Below are 17,302 nucleotides of genomic sequence, written 5' to 3' on the forward strand. Positions count from 1 at the left end.
CGCCCGCAGGGAACAAGGCAGCCAGGCTTCCTGCCCCTTCTTCAACCTCAGACAAAGCAGTGATCACAGTCCTCAAAGACCCCTCTTTGGAAAGCAGTCTATTTATGGGAAAGTGAGCTGGCTCAGCCAGCAGCAGCACTTGATGCGTGCAGCCTGACCACCTCGGTTCAATCCCAGAACCTAGAAAAAGATAGGCGAGAATCGACTCCTGAGGGCTCAGTGACCTGCACACTTGCACACATGCGCATGCTCACACACACACACACACACACACACACACACACACAATGGTTTATTTACTAGTATTGTGTGCGGGTGTGTGCTGGGGTGGGGGCATGCACGGGCCAGAGACACATGTGGGTCAGAGGGTAACTTATGGAAGCCAGTTCTCTCCTACTGCGGGTTTCGGGGGACTGACCTCACGCCATCGGGCTTTTGTGGTAAGCGCTTTCACTGGATGGCCCAAAGATTCCTCTTTTGAGAAAATTTGCTTCTCATACTGGATGGACTCTCTGGACTTGACTACAGTAAGAGGAAATTCAGTTTTAAGTTCATAATGGAAATGTAAAGTATGTGACGGGATTGAGGATGTTGTTCAGTGTGTGAGTGCCTGGTTCAATCCCCAGCACTGATGGAAGGAGCGAGGGAGGGAGGGAGGGACACACATCATGTAAGTCCTACATACTTTATACGTTGTTCTTGGTACCCATAAGTTGAAGTAACCTTTCTACTGTACTTGGTCTAATGACAAAGGAGCTGACGTGGCAGCTGAGGTTGTGCTGGCCCCTCCCCTAAGACAGAGAACTTTCTCTTGTTTTCACACGTGTGACTAGGCTACAGAAGCCTGTGTTGGTGTTTTCACACATGTGACTAGGCTTCGGAAGCCTGTGTTGGTGTTTTCACACGTGTGACTAGGCTACGGAAGCCTGTGTTGGTGTTTTCACACATGTGACTAGGCTTCGGAAGCCTGTGTTGGTGTTTTCACACGTGTGACTAGGCTACGGAAGCCTGTGTTGGTGTTTTCACACGTGTGACTAGGCTATGGAAGCCTGTGTTGGTGTTTTCACACGTGTGACTGGGCTTCGGAAGCCTGTGATGGGGGAGGGTGCTAAGGAACACCAAATGCAGTTTGGTGTTTCCCCAGTGCTTCACTTTCAGACTGGTTTACCAACGTCCACTGTGACACAGCTACCCTGTTTCCAGATCACAGTAACAGTAATGGTAATATCCGATACTTAGTCAGAGCGTCTGCCCACCTATCTCCCTGCATGGGAAGGCAGGTAACAAGATAACTGAAGACAGCGTGACAGTACAAAGCTTAAATAACACCTTTCATCTAAGGATCTATAAGTATCTTATAAATCCCAGCTCATTAACCCTTCAAAAAGTTGTTGTGATGAGAACCAGAGTTGAATGTAATTGTTCTCACTTAAGACATAAGAAACAGAGACAGCCTAGGACCACTGACTGAGATAAATTAAGAGCTCCTAGTACCAGGCCTAGCATCCCGGCCAACAGAAGGCAGCAGTGTACGTGCTCTTGAGTAGAATAACAAATCTGTCTCCAAGAATGTCAACTTGGGAGGAAGTTCCACCCTTAGGCTGTAAGGATATGCTCACAGCAAGTGCTCGCATGGTTCAGGGCTGGTGTGGCTGGACTGTGAAATGCCCCCACAGCACTTAGACCTGAGGGGGCTTCTTGAAACCACCATTTTGGGAGGTTCTTGAAACATCAAGGATGTGGGGCCCAAAGGGAAGTTAGTTACTGGAAGTGTGCCTCTGGAGATCACTTACGGTCCCTGGCCTCTTGCTTTGCTCTGTCCTGTCCACCATGAAGTGGACAACCTCTGCTAGGACCCTTTGCTGCATAATGCTTCGTGTCACCAAGACCCAGAGCCAACAAAGCCAAGTACCAAAACTGTGAACCTAAAATAATAATATTAATAAATAAATAGATAAGTTCCTCCTATGGGTTGTTCCTGTCAGGGACTGGATGACTGTGATGACTTAAAACACACACACATACTTAGAAAGTTGACACTGGAGAAGTGGGAGCCCATTGCTCAGATCCACACTGTGGTTTGGAAGCTTTTGGGACTGTTTTTTGGGGGGAGGGAATTTGCAATGTTTGGAGAAGCAGGTCTAAAAAGCCTAGAATGCTAGAAGTCTGGTACAATAGCTGAGTCAGGTAAGAGTTAGAAGACCAGATCAACACACCGTAAGCAGTCACAGCCAGACTTAGGAGGCTTCAGACAGGAACACCTTCAGTGGGAACTGGACTGGAAGCCACTGGTGATTTCAAAGTAACAGGCTGACAATCAGCCATGTCAGTCAGCTCCGCATCCAGACGTGGTTGCTAGGGGCTTCTGGCCAAGTTTACAGTCAGCATCAGAAGCAAACAGAAGGGTTCAAATACTAGAAAAACTTGCAGTTTGGCTATGAAAGTCAGTAGAAAGACATTTCAGGTAAAGAACAGCGCATGGCAGCTCACACTTGTAAGTCAATACTTAGCAGGCTGAAGCAGGAAGATTTCCTAAGTTTGAGGCCAGTCTGGGGTACACCGTGAAGTCCAAGGCAGCCTGGGGTACACCATGAAGTCCAAGACAGCCTGGGCTACACCGTGATACCCTGCTTGGCCCCATTCCCCTTCTTGTCCTCCAGAGAAACCCTGGGGTTAGGAAGCCACTGTTTCTGGAGAATAATGTCACTAGGAAGAAGCCATAGGTCATCTGAGAACCGCTCAGTCCCTACCTATCATGGCCTCAAGGGGATAAACACACCGACTTATTTAAGACACCTTCCCTACCTGGTGGTGCAACCTTAGATCCCAGTTCTTGGGAAGCAGAGGCAGGCAGATCTGTGAATTCCAGGCGCTAACCTAGTCTATAGAGTAAGTTCCAGGACAGTTCTGCCTCAAAAAGCTACAAACAAATACTTCCCTTGAGAGGACAGAGTAGCCAAGCCACCCTGATAGCACAGAGCCACTTACAACGCTGCTCGCCCAGCAGTCAGCTGACCACACTCACTCTTCCCTGAGCAACTCAGCCATGTGGACAAAGATACTCAGTGCCTAGGCAGCCCAGGCCTGGGACAAGTGAGGTGTCTTGGCGCCAGGCCCTGCCCCTCACCAAGGCCCACACCTCTTCCCTGCAGACTGTGGACCCTGCCTGATGCTCCCCACTTCTCTCTCCCCTGGTCTGTGCTGTCATGCGTCTCTGCTGCCATTTATAGCTCTAAGGCCCAGGTCTGCTTGGGGTAAGGACAGGGCCAGCTCCCGGGTCTCTGCCAACTCTGACTTGTTTCTGAAGCACCCACCCCATCCCTGCTGAGTCTGGAGTTCAAGCCCTTGGAGCCTCTCCCCAGAATGTGAGGGTTAAGTAGACCCACAAACAAGTTGGTGAAGAGAGAGAGGATATGGTTGGCCAGGATCAGATGACCTTCCCAATTAAGTGCCTTCTTTGTGACTGAGCACCTCTATGTGGTCAGAACTAACAAGAAAGCTAGACCGCACCCCTCCCCCAAATCTTTTAAAAGTGGAAACTTCCTGAAGCGTTCTTCATGAACAGAGGCCTACACACCCAGGGTTGGGATGCCAGGCAGTAAGGACGGGAAGCAGCTCATGTGGCAGACCGCCCACCTCCAATGATTCAATCCCCAGCACTGCACAAGCCCAGCACGGTGCTGTAGGCCTGAAAACGCACTGGTTCAGATGCAGAGCAGAAGCTGAAATCATCCTCAGCAACACAGAAACATTTGAGGCTAGCCTGGGATGAGATCTTGTCTCAAAAAAGATATTGTGTAATAAACAGAAATACCTTAACACCAGGGTAGGTGAGCGGGCTCAGTGGGCAAGGGAGCTTGCAGCACCAAGCCTGATGACCACGGTTCAATCCCTGGATCCACATGGCAGAGTGAGAGAACAGACTCAAGACAAGCTGTCCTCCGAACTACACAACACACACACACACACACACACACACACACACACACACACACGCCATAGCACTGCCCCAACTAATGTCATGAAAACTTATAAAGAAATAGATTAACAAAGCTAAAAATATAATCAATTTTGAAAATATTTTACTAATCTATTTTGTAATTAGGATCCCAAACACTTCTTCAAAGTTCTATTTGTTAAAATTTCTCAAACAGCCAGCGCTGGGAAGCAGAGGTTCGAGGCCAGTCTGGTCTATAGAGTGAGTTCTGGGACAGCCAGGGCTACACGGAGAAACCCTGTCTTGAAAAACAAAACAGCAGCAACAACAAACTCCTCACATCTCGAGGCCAACTCTGTGTCTCTGTGGAGGGTCAGGCCCTTCAAGGCCTCAGGGGTCCTCACGCACCCGTGTCTTCCGGCTGCGGGCAAGGCACTTCTCTGAGGGCAAGCACTGGAGGACTAGAGACAAGCGGGGAGCAGGCACTTTAAGCGACCATCTGCTTAAAGACACCCACAGAGGCGGTGCCTGCTTACACCAGGGCAAGCCATATCCTACACACACACTCACCCTTCACCAAAACAGGGGAAATGGGAATGTCTTGAGGGTGGAGCTCACAGACAGAGAGACGCATCTGGATGTTGGAGGCCAAGGGACATGCCCAGCTTAAGTCCGCTGGTGTCCTAGACGTTTCTTAGATAACCAAGGCTTGCATGCCCCTCCCCCATGACTGGGAGCCGCTCTCTGCCACAACTTTTAAACAGGATGTTTTATAAAGATACCCTATATTTACAATACGAAGAATGCTAAGTTTCAGCTCTGAAACTGTGTTCCCCAATTTTCCACTGCTGTGATACCAATCACCTTAAGAGGCTAAAGGCTTATTTGGCTCGTGGTTTCCGAGATGTCAGTCCACGGTCACGCAGCCTCAGTGCTGAGCTGTGGCAGCACCGGTACACCACATGTGATTGTGTAGCATAGGGAAGCTTTATTTCGCGGCATCCAGGAAATGAGAGGGAGCCGTGAAGGACGCAGGATCAGGAACTCCTCCCTCAGGGCACATCCCAGTGAGCCGCACTCCCTCTCCCTAAAGCTATCTCTCACAACAGCACGGCAGTGAGAAGACCAAGGCTTTAACAATAGGAACCTGGGGGACGTTCCAGAGCCAAACTACAGCACACTCTGATTATTACTGTTACTACCTGCCAACAATCTGATAGATCATTCCAGAAATAAACAGACAGGCAGACAAACTCCACTTTCCTTGAAAAGAGAAAAAGAGAAGGTTCACTAGGAATCTTTACAGCCACAATTTGGCCTCATGGAGCTGCAATACTTTTAAAGGCTAGAACAGCAACATCTACTTCAGAATAAAAGGCATTGTTTTTGGCAAGGATTTGCTATCTTCGAGTCATCTTCAAGTTCAGCCCTAACTCCGGCAGCCAGGCTACTTTTAGTCTGAAACCTCAGACTGCAGTGATCATGGTGAGCGAGTCAATAACAATAGCCAATAATAGCCGATAAAAAGAGGACACCGCGTTCTCACAGAGAGCCAAGGAGCACGGCCAAGGACAGTGTGTGGGAGGATCCAGTGCTATCAGCAGCAGCTTCCACCAGGGAGATGAGAAAGGCTGTGTGTGTGTGTGTGTGTGTGTGTGTGTGTGTGTGTGTACACGCACATCAGGGACAGCTCCAGCTCCTCACCCTCTCAACTCTCCACTCCTACTCACAGTTCATCCACTCATAATACCAAAGTGCTTCACACTGAACAGAGCTGGAGCCCCGTCTCTTCTGACAAGGATGGCTTTCTTTGCACTAAGAGGAAAAGGACTTCCTTCCCTATTGGTGTGCTCCCCAGCCGCCTGCAAGTCTCTGCTGGAGGGTGCTAGGTCTGTTTATAGCCTGGCCTCTCCTAGGGAGGCAGCAAACAGAGCAAGGGAAGCAAGGCTATAAAACCTTCTTTCTGCAAGTAATCACTCACTCGGGGTTGCACTTTTGGACGGCTGGCCTGTGCCTCACTGCTGATGCAAGTATTATCAAGTTTGAGACTGCTGTTAAGACCAAATGACCTATTAGAGAGTGAATTAAAACCGATATATACAAACAGGATGCCAGGCAGTTCTGCTGAGCACCTCAATATGCAAAATGCTAAGGGACTTCCCCTCCCTGCATAGCCTTTCCTTTTTGAAAAGTAGCAAGAAAAACAAACAAACAAACAAACAAACAAACAAAAAACAGGGAGCGGGGTTGGGGGGAGCCGGTGGAGCCAGGAGGCTGTGCTGACAGGGCTGGAAAGCTTGCTCCTGACCTCCGTGCAGGCCGCACATGGTGCCATTCAAGAGCTGGCATCTGAGACGGGCGATGGCAGCTCCATCTGTTGCCAAGTTTCTTCCCCAGAAAATCCTACCTCGAGGCATGGCTATTACTGCGTTACCACAGTAAACTGTCTGGCGGCTGCTTGGCTAGGAGACTGCTCGGCCCCTAAGCCTGTAATGCCAGCCCTGAGGGTGGCTGCTGTCTCAGAGCTGACCCAGGGCTGCTCCTGCAGATAGCTGCCGTGGGAAGAAGCAGTGCTCATTAAACTTCGTTACCACTCTCCTTTCTGTGTCCTGTCTGGTCACCTTCCCGCAGACAGTGCTCGTAACCGTCCTCAACAGGCAAGAGAAGGGTCACAGAGAGGAAGTGCAGGTCAGCAGAAGCAGAAGCCCTAGATCTTTCTCACAGGAAGACCTAAGCGACTCTGGGCCCGGGCTTTAGCAGGGTGGGCATCCAAGCCCTGACTGTGTCACTGTAACAATGGAGAAAAGGGACATGGGGGACTGGCTGGGACTGGGGGTGGGGGGCGGGGGGAGTCCAGCGCTACTCTTAGTTCTCCAACACATGGACAGGGTCCGAAAGTGAGAACAGATCAGATGTCCCCGGGCAACAGGGTGTCTACATATGCACAAACAATAGCTGTCCAAATAATAGCCGAGCTAGGGACAGCTCTTGCAAACTAGAAGGCCGACTGCCACATGCTATCAACCACGTTATTGTCACCTCATTAGACAAGACTGAGCCCTCAGCGGAGCTACAGGACACACGCCTTCACTATCACCAGAGTTTCATGCGTTGTGACACCCACTTATGTCCCCATGGTCCCGCTCAGACAGCCGCCTTCCCTCTGTGAAGGCGTGGCCAGACGTCAGACAAGCAAAAGGCTTTTTGGAGGAAAAAGCATTATCATGCCCAAGCATGCCTTGGGAGCTGAAAGCCATGACAATCTAAAAAACAGAGTAATTGGAATTCTGCTGCATTTCTAGCCAGACAGCTTTGTCCCTGGCTTTTAATTTTTGACGATAATGCTCTGCCTTGACTCTAAAATAATTTCATGGATGAAATTTTGTCTTTTTTGGAGAGCTATCACAGCTTCACAGCACCACCGACTTCGCTTGTTCTTATGCCGATTCCTTAACTCTTGTAGCAATAATCACATACCAATACCACAAGGGTGCCTGCCTTCAGTCAGGAGCTGTGTGTGTGTGTGTGTGTGTGTGTGCTGGGTGTGTGTGTGTGCTGGGTGTGTGTGTGTGTGTGTGTGCTGGGTGTGTGTATGTGTGTGTGTATATGTGCTGGGTGTGTGTGTGTGCTGGGTGTGCATGCGCACGTGCTGGGTGTGCACTGAGGCTTGCAGGGTATGCCCATGTGGAGTCCAGAGATCAACACCGAATATCTATCTTTATCACTCCCTGCTTTTTATTTTTTTTTAAAGATTTATTTATTTATTTCATGTATGTAAGTACACTCTTGCTGTCTTCAGACACACCATTACAGATGGCTGTGAGCCACCATGTGGTTGCTGGGAATCGAACTCAGGACCTCTAGAAGAAGTTAGTGCTCTTAACTGCTGAGCCATCTCCTTAGTCTTTCCGCTTTATTTTGTAAGATAGAGTCTCTCACTGAACCTGCTGTTCGTCTGGCCAGAGAATTTGAGGGATCCCTCTGCCTTCTCATCCCCAGCACTGTGATTACAGGTAAACGCCGCCATGTACTGGTCTATGAGGTAGACCACTGTAAACAGGTATACCCCTGGGGCCCAAGGGCCAGCCATTCTGGAGAGTTGGTGAACACTAGCTTTAGTAAAAGACCCCTTTCCAAAAATGTTAAAATCACTTTCTGCTCTTACAATGGATCCAGCTTTGGTTCCCAGAACCCACATGGTAGCTCATAATCATCTGAAAATCTGTAACTCCAGTTTCAGGGGGTCTGGCCTCCATGGGCATCAGTCACATCACACACACACACAGACACACACACACAGACACACACACACAGACACACACATGCATGCACGCACACACATATGTATGTATGTATGTATGTATGTATGCACAGGCACACATATACACAGGCACACACAATAACTACAATAAATCTAAACAGAACTAGAACTTGACTCATTTCTTCAGTGACTAACACACAAAAGAAAGTGAACAGATCCCTAGACGTGATGCAGGTGAGTATTTCCAACAATAAGAACAGGTGCCCCGCCACAGCTCTCCATACCCAGATCTTGCCAGGAAAGAGAATAATCTTTCAACAAACCCAAAAGAAGATAGCCACACGAACATAATTCCATCTCTAACAACAAAAATAACAATAACAGGAAGCAACAATCACTTTTCCTTAATATCTCTTAAAACCAATGGACTCAATTCCCCAATAAAAAGACATAGACTAACAGACTGGATGCATAAACAGGACCCAGCACTTTGCTGCACACAGGAAATGCACCTCAGGCATAAAGACAGACACTATGAAGCTCAAGATGAAGGAAGAGGAAAGAGTGGATGCTTCAGACCTACTTAGAAGGGGAACAAGATAATCAAGGGAAGTAGAGGGTGGAGGGACTTGGGAGGAAGAGAGGAGGGGGAGGGAAAAGAGGGGCAGAATCAGGTGTGGGAGGAGATGGAGGAGATGAACAGAGGGTCAGGAAACTGAACAGAGGTGTGCAGCAGTGGGGGATGGGGAACTGGGGGTGGCAACTAGAAAGCCCCAGATGCCAGGAAAGCAACAGCCTCCCAGGACCCCTTGGGGATGACATCAGCTGAAATACCCCACAAAGGGGAGGGAGAACCTGTCGAGACCACATCCAGAGGTTAGGCATGCACTCTCCAGTTGAGAGATGGGGCTACCCACCCATCTCCAAAACCCAGAATTGCTCCGGTCTAAAGGAAATACAGGGACAAAGAATAGAACAGAGACTGAAAGAAAGGCCATCCAGAGACTGTCCTACCTGGGGATCCATCCCACATGCAGACACCAGACCTGGACACTACTATTTTTGATGCCAAGAAGTGCTTGCTGACAGGAGCCTGATACAGCTGTCTCCTGAGGGGCTCTGCCAGATCCTGACCAATACAGATGCAGATGCTTGCAGCCAACCATCGAACACAGGGACCCCAAAGGAGGAGTTAGGGGAAGGACTGAAGGGGCCTTATCTGGCATCAATGGGAGTGTAGTTCCTTGGTCCTCCAAGTGAAGGCTTGATGCCCCAGTGTAGAGGATGCTAGGGCAGTGAGGCGGAAGTGGGTGGGTGAGTGAAGGAACACCCTCATAGAAGCAGGGTAAGGGGGATGGGATGGGGGTTTGCAGAGGGGAAACAGGAAAGGGGATAACATTTAAATGTAAACAAATAAAATAGCCAATTTTAAAAAAAAACTTAAAAAAATAAAAAAAGAAAGAAAGGCAAATTCCTGGGCTCACCCCAGACTAAGGAGAGGAACAACTGGAACTGAGGAGTCAACCGTGTTTCTGTAAACCCTAAAGGTGATTCTGGTATTGGCCCCTCAGTTACGAAAGGCTTAGCTTGGGCTGGACAGATGGCTCAGTGGTTAAGAATGCAAGAATGCTGACTGCTCTTCCAGAGGTCCTGAATTCAATTCCCAGCAACCACACGGTGGCTCACAACCATCTGTAATTTCTTCTGGTATGTCTGAAGACAGCTACAGTGTACCCATATACATTAAATAAATAAATAACTCTTAACAAAACAAAACAACAACAACAAAACCAAGTGCCCATTCAAAGAGTCCCTGGGAATGAGCTCAGGACTGACTACTCACCCCCCTCCCTCAATGCACCAGGCAGGCATATCGCTAGTGCTTTATGCTTAGAAGATACTCAATAAATGTTACCACATATTCTATTCCGAGGAGAGCCAGCAGCGAGTCCCGGAACAGCAATGGCAACCTCTTGGGTTTTTTCTGCACTTGCTGCCTTTGCCAGACTGTGGCCTATGTCTGTTACTGTGTTGGCTAGACCGTATAGAACCTGTCAGTATCCCCCCCTCCCCGCCCGCCCCGAGACAACACGTGGGAGTATTCCAATGCCACTGTAAAGGGAAGTCAGCAGTGACTGTGACTGGCGGAGAGCCAGGAGCGAAGGCAACCACGGAGCGGTGAGAGGGTATCTTTCTAGAATAGGCGCTGACTTCCATCAAAATCAGCAACCGGCTGAGTCTATACTCATCTCAACAACAGCTTCACCTCACCGACAGCTAGCTGTCAGCCTCATTAGAGTCTTCACTTTCCAGGCAACATAACATAAATTTAAGGAAAAAAAAATTGTGTGGGTGAAATGATGCTTGGATGGGGATGTTCCTCCTGCAAACAGCATGCGACAGAGACCAGCTCAGCACTCCAGGGCTCTCAGGGCTGTCTCTCACAGGCTTGTCAGGTTGACGGGTAGTAGTCTCCTAGCACTGGGAAGACGGCGGTGCTCCTGATCACTCCCACAACGTCCTGGTTTAGTCATCCAGAATGGAGGTAGAGGGCGGCAAGATGGCTCAGTGGGCTAAGACGCTTGCTACCACCCTGATGGTCGGCCGCATATATCATTAACACAGCCAAGCAACCCCGCTCATACTCTGACAACTCAGCTCATCACAATCTCCTTCCTAAACTTCAGTTTCACTACTGTTTGTGCTGATGCTGAACCTGGCAGCAGCTTGTAATTCTAGCACCCAGGCGCGAGGAAGGTGAGTTCAGTCCTGGCCCCTCCAGTACTCCCAAAACAAACTTAAATGGCTTCTGAGAAGAGAACCAAGCACTGACCCACTCAGTGTTACTTACTAACTGCTCATTAGCTCGTTGCTGTATCTCGAGGCTCAGTTCAACACACCAGCTGATGAGGCAGAGGCTGGAGGCTCACAAGTTGAAGGACATCAGACCACAAGGTAAGATCCTACTTCAAAAGTCTGTGAATGTCATCACGAGGCAGAACTGTGGCCAGGGCTACACAGAGAAGCCCTGTCTCGAAAAACAAACAAACAGCAAACAGCAAACAGCAGAGTTGCTCTGGGTGGCGTGAAACACAGCTAACTAGGGCTGGCAGTGGTGACTCATGTCTTTTTTTTTTTTTTTAAGATTTATTCATTTATTTTATGTGTATAAGTACACTGTCGCTGTCTTCACATACACCAGAAGAGGGCATCCGATCATATTACAGTTGTTTGTGAGCCACCATGTGGTTGCTGGGAATTGAACTCAGGACCTCTGGAAGAGCAGTCTGCGCTCTTAACCGCTGAGTCATCTCTCTAGCCTAACATACCATTTTTTACAAAAATGAATCAAAAGACCTGAACAGAAACCACCAAAGAGGATACACATGGCAAGGATGTATCTGGAAAGACCTACAACACTGTGCACTGCACAGAACTAACTCCAAATCAAGACAGTTGGGCACTGCCACGTGCCTGACAGAGAGCCAAACCTAGGCAGGCAACGGGGCTCGACGTGTAAAGGCGTGTCCATGCCTGACTACCTGCGCTCCAGCCCTGGGTCCCACAGCAGAGGTGAACTGATCCCTGGTATTGCCCACTGGCCTCCATGTGTGCACCGTGGTATGTGCAGGAATAGACAGACACACACCCACATGCACACAATTTAAAAAGAAGAATATAAATAAAAAAGAATGAACTACCCTCCAAACACTGAAAACAAGCAAAAGTGACAAGGACACAGAGTCAAAGGACCTCTCCCTCTCCGTCATTGCTGTGGGAATCTGAGGTGGTACAGCCCCTGTGGAAGACAATATTGTATTTGAAATATATATATTGAGCATGCTCTTAACCCATGACCCAGCCACTGTGCTCTCTGTTTTCTATTCAAAGACATTTACAGCTTTATTTGTAACTGCCACACTTGGAAGCAATCAAGAGGTCCTTCAGGGAGGTGAAGGAGAAGCACAGACATCTTCAGCAGAGTGTCATTCAGCAGTAAGAACAGGCGGCTGAGCCCCGGCGAGGGACGCTGCTCCCTCAGAGCGGCCAGGGTCGCTCCTCAGCACCCACATGGCAATGCCAGCTGTCTAGAACTCCAGTTCCAGGCACCCAATGCCCTCTCCTGACATCTGTGGGCACCGGGCACGCATACAGTACACAGAAAGAGATGCAGGCAAAAAAAAAAAAAAAAAAAAAAAAAAAAAAAAAAAAAAAAAGACAAGGTGTGAAGGGACCACGAATGCAGCTTGCAGCTTGGCTTCTACTGGAGGGTGCTCTGGAGACTCTGGAAGCTCAGATGCCTTCGGTGGCTGGGAGGGAGGGAGGGAGGGAGGGATGGACAGAGGGATGGAAGGGGGTTTTAGAGACGGTGAAGCCTCTGTCTGCTACCGCAGAGGTGGATGCACCACTCGGTGTGCGAGCAGACTGAGCCTCGTGTAAACAGTGGACTTGAGGCTCACTGAGCAGCGAATGGACCGCTGCGGGCTGGCTGCCAGCGGCTGGGGGTACATACAGTGGGACGGCGGCGCTCTACTCTCTGTTCACTTCTCCTGTGAACCTAGAACTGCTCTAAAAAAGGAAGTTTATTAAAAACAAACAAACAAACAAACAAAAAAAAAACCCAAAAGCACAGGTGCTGGAGAGAAGGCTCAGCGGCTGGAGTGCTCGCTGCTCCTCCAGAGGGCTGCGTTCAGGTCCCAGAAAGCATGTCGGTGGGTCACAGCCACCTATAACTACCCTGCCAGGACCAACAACCTCTCTGGTTTCTGTGTGCACACACACTTGGCATACACACCAAGGAACACACGTATACAAAAAAACATTTTTAAAAAGTAATCATGTAAGTCCAAATTTCTAAAGATTATATAAATCCTAAGTTTTACCTTTTGTACACATACACACACACACACACACACATGAACACACGCATGCACGCACATCTATTTATGGTGCAACACTTGTAAGCCAAGAGGATCTCCATGAATTAAGGCAATACTGAACAAGACCTATCTCTCAAAAAACAAAAAAATTGATTTTATCTTTCAAATAAAACCAAGCATTCTTTCAAAAACAAGCCTCTTTGCTTCGAATATTGACTGCCTTAGGACACACTGACTGAAGAGTCAGTCAGGGGCATGGGCATGGTGGGGGGAGCAGGGTGTGGGGGGGGGCATGGTGTGGGGGCGTGCTCTACTTCCTGACCTGGCCAGTCACTGCACTGTTTCTGATTCTGTCAAACAGTACATACATATGCTTGGCCCATGGACATGTGCAGGAAAATAAAAACCCTTTATGAAATTCAAACTTCCTTTATGAAAACTGAGTAACTGCCTCACTGAAACACACTCGTCCTGGGCTTGCTCTGCAGGCGCGCCCTTCTTTCGGCTACACAGGCAGCTCTCTCTCCTAATGAAGCTCCTCCCCAGGCTTCAGAAGGGCAGGGTCTCTCTTCACGGCCCCTCACGCTCCTCAGGGATGACATCTCCATCCTCCCTCCAACATCAAGGCCTGACTGTGCCTCCCAGCAGGGTCACAAGACTGTCTCCTAATAAGGCTCACTTCTAAATGGTAAAAGTGAATGAATAAACGGAATGTGTTTACCCGTCCTGGTTTCCTCTAAAGACTCTAAGGAACGGACCAGGATTACATGAAGACGGATGAAGTACTGAGAGGCAGACCACAACCAACTCCAGGTTTAGTGTGGACGCGGGGCTGGAACCATGTGTAAGGGGAGACTATTAAAATTAATATACCCAGCTTACTGCTGCCGCCTCCCAAGTTAATACACCCTCCTAGTAAAGTAACATCCCCCAGACCTGCCTTGTGGTTTCACAGTGGTTTTGTCTTTGAGAGTCATGTTCTGTAGCCCACACTTGCCTGGGGTTCATTATGTAGCCCAGGATGGCCTTAAACACAGGGCACTCCTTTTGCCTCGGCTAGAGTTACACATGAGCTAGCACATCAGGATTAGAGTAATCCTTCCCTGAGTTTGAAGGGCTGAACCCTGCATGCTAGGCGAGCCATCACCGCAGAGCTACACCTCCAGTCCGATTCTGGTATCTTGGGGCCCTGGCCTCAGCCCTGCCTTCCTGCTGAAGCTCTTGATGGCTGGGACCCGCAGTGCTTTCCCTGGCCCCTCAGACTCCGGGCTTGTCTCCACCGCTTCTTCCTCAGCCTGCAGTCAGTCTGTTGAGAGGAGGGTCTCAGAGACTGGTTCTCTTGCTTCAAGCTACTTCTCAAGTCCCCCAAGCAGAAGCCCGTCGTTCCTGGCTGTCAGGCTGCCCACTTAGCCTGAGCCATCCTCACCGATGAGCCCTCCTCCTGGAGCTGTCAGGCAGCCATAAGAACGGCACGGGGGGAGGGGAGTGCCTGTGCTCTCCCGCTTCTGCTCTGAATGACAGAACAATTCTTTGTCAGGTCCTCCTTCCCAAGCCTTCCCTAGGGATAACCAGACACTAGTCAATTACAGCTTTTCTGGCTTTGAAAAGAGCTGTACAAAAGAAAAAGTGCCTTCTCCTTCCAAAGCCATTAGAGAAATTTTTCTTATTACCAAGGCATCGAGAGAGAACACACACTACTCCACAAAGCCAAGAGAACCAATCTCCGTCCTGGAGCAGAGCAGCAGTCGGCAGACTCTCATTAAATCCTCAGAGCAAGGAGCAGGGCCCTCCCCGGCCTTGCTTCTCCGTGACTAGCTGAGGAGCTTGGCTTTTTCCAAGGCTGCCTCCCAAAGACGCTCCTGCTCCCCGACCACGAGCTGTGGGATGCTTGCTGGGACGCTAGGTAAGCCGGGCTCCTCTGTGGCCAACACGGCCAGCCCTTCCATTCACTCCAGTCAGCCTCTCTTGTTCGTGCCCTTCCCCCGTTTCTTAATAATAATTTTAAGGTCTGTGAGATAGTTCATTCCAAAAAAAGCAGTCGCCACCAAGTCTGACTGCCCGAGCTTGATCCCTGGGCCCTTTGCTGTGGAAAGGAAAGACCAAAGATGTCCTCAGGCCTCCAAATGCTCGTGCGCATGTGATTTAAAATCCAAAATAAGCCAGGAATGATGGTACGTGCCTGTAATCCTTGCACTTGAGAGGCAGAGGCAGGCCAGGTCTGGCCAGCCTGGTCTACATAGTGAGTTCCACGTCAACCAAAGCTACATTATAAGACCCTGTCTCCAAAAAAACAAAAATTAAAATAAGAAAAATTTCATCATTGTAATATAAAAACAATCAGTTTGTTTTCTAAATATTTTCTTTCTTTTCAACGTTCTCAGAGGACGTGGCTTCTCATGTTCTAGTTAGCAGGGAAAATCCAAAAGGTGGTAGTCGATAGTTACGTAACGAGTATTTATGCTGGGCTGGTATGGGCAGTTACACCCACAGTGCCTTGATTTCTGAAGAGGTTTATTCCCTTGGTTGAAACACAGGTTAAGGTTCTATCTCCTGAAACTAATGATTAGGAAGTAAACTAAGAGGAACTACAGGGTTAGAGGATACACTACCCTGGGCTCAAGGGCACGTGCTTCTCCTCCACACACCTGCCCACGATGCTGCCACTGTCCAATAACAATAACCTGCCCCTTAGAGGCAGGAGCTCCTGAGAGCAAGGGCCGAGCCCTAGCGCTGCCTCACCAAGAAGGGATTCTTCTCGAGCTGGTGGACTCAGAGCGGCTCTGGTTGTCATGGTTTTGCTGCTCGAGCTCGGACCCAGCGTTTGGCTTACAGGGACACCTGTTCTATCACCCCAGACCCAAACAGCTGCCCTACCACTTATGAGTTTTAATCAGGCCTTACTCTGGTTCTGACTGACATAACCTCAAATACCTTATGATTTCCACCTAAATACCGACTACCCTTGCACAAAGCAGCTGGAAAATGCTAAACCCGAAAGTTCTGAGTATTCTTGTAGATTCCAGTCTGCACCACTAACTATAATTGCTTTCCTGCAAGTCTAACCACAGTGGGTCTTGTGTTAGAGATTCACACGAGGAATCACACTACTTGGTCTCCAAACTCTCCCTGGGCCCAGCTCAAAACCCACCTAGGCCCGAGGAAGGTACTGTGGCCTGTCAACACTAGAGGGAGCTCCACTCACATCACCACAGGGTGGTTCAGGTCAGGAACCTTCAAGGGTTTTTTCTCCAAGCATTCTCCCACAGGTGAGAACCCCGCCCCGCCCCGCCCCGCCCCGCCCTGCCCCGCCCCGCCCCGCCCCGCGACTGCTGATGGCTGCCTTCTCATCTATAACTTGGCTGGTGGCAGGTTGATAATGAATTCTGCTGTAACTGACACTGCTGTTCCTCTGCAGGATTTAATGCTTCTCTTCCTCTATTGCCTTGGCCTGGGAATTTTCTGTTCATTGCTTTCATTTGTTTCTTTGGTTTTCGGGACAGGTTCTTACATAACTCGGGCCAACCCCAGACTGGCTATATGGGTGTGGAGGACTCTGACTTCCTCGAGCCTTTCCCTGTTTCCTAAATGCGGGATAACAGGCTTACCCCACCATGTCAGGTATACTTGGGTTTTTTATTACTATACTTGGTTATATTTGGGTTTTTGTTTTTTTTTGTAAAGAACAATGGAGAAAGAAATCTTTAGGAATGCCTTAAAGCCAACTTGGTTCTCATGGAATTCAAATGAAGTTCAAATAGCCTGTGGTACAAGTCAGGGAGAGGAGCTTTTTGTGTAGAACCTTTGAGATGAGGTAACGGAATGGAAGCAGGGAAGGGAGGAGTAATAGTTGGTGCACCTAAGATGCAGCGCTCTGACCATGCTCTGTGATGGCTAATCTTGACCACATCCGGAGTCAACTAAAACCAAAGCAGCTGGGCACAACTGTGAGGGCTGGGCATACCTGTGAGGGCTGGGCATACCTGTGAAGGCTGGATACACCTGTGAGGCCTGGGCACACCTGTGAGGGCTGGATACACCTGTGAGGCCTGGGCATACCTGTGAGGCCTGGGCACACCCGTGAAGCCTGGGCACACCTGTGAGGGGTTTTGTTGTTGTTGTTGTTGTTTTGCCCTTGCCTGGGTCATCTAAATCCAGATCTTTTGATGTGATAAGACCCACCCTAAATCTGGGCCATGCCTTCTTGTCAGGCTATATAAGGACACA

At 49.2% G+C, this 17,302-nt stretch overlaps 1 protein-coding gene across 4 annotated transcripts in view; it reads right to left on the reverse strand.

The window, feature by feature from the left end:
- Window positions 1–17,302, reverse strand: part of Ascc1 (activating signal cointegrator 1 complex subunit 1) — a 93,917-nt gene that overhangs the window by 12,027 nt on the left and 64,588 nt on the right. The gene's annotated exons all lie outside the window — the stretch shown is intronic.

Source organism: Apodemus sylvaticus, chromosome 19 (assembly GCF_947179515.1).
Source record: "Apodemus sylvaticus chromosome 19, mApoSyl1.1, whole genome shotgun sequence".
In the NCBI taxonomy this organism is placed as follows: domain Eukaryota; kingdom Metazoa; phylum Chordata; class Mammalia; order Rodentia; family Muridae; genus Apodemus; species Apodemus sylvaticus.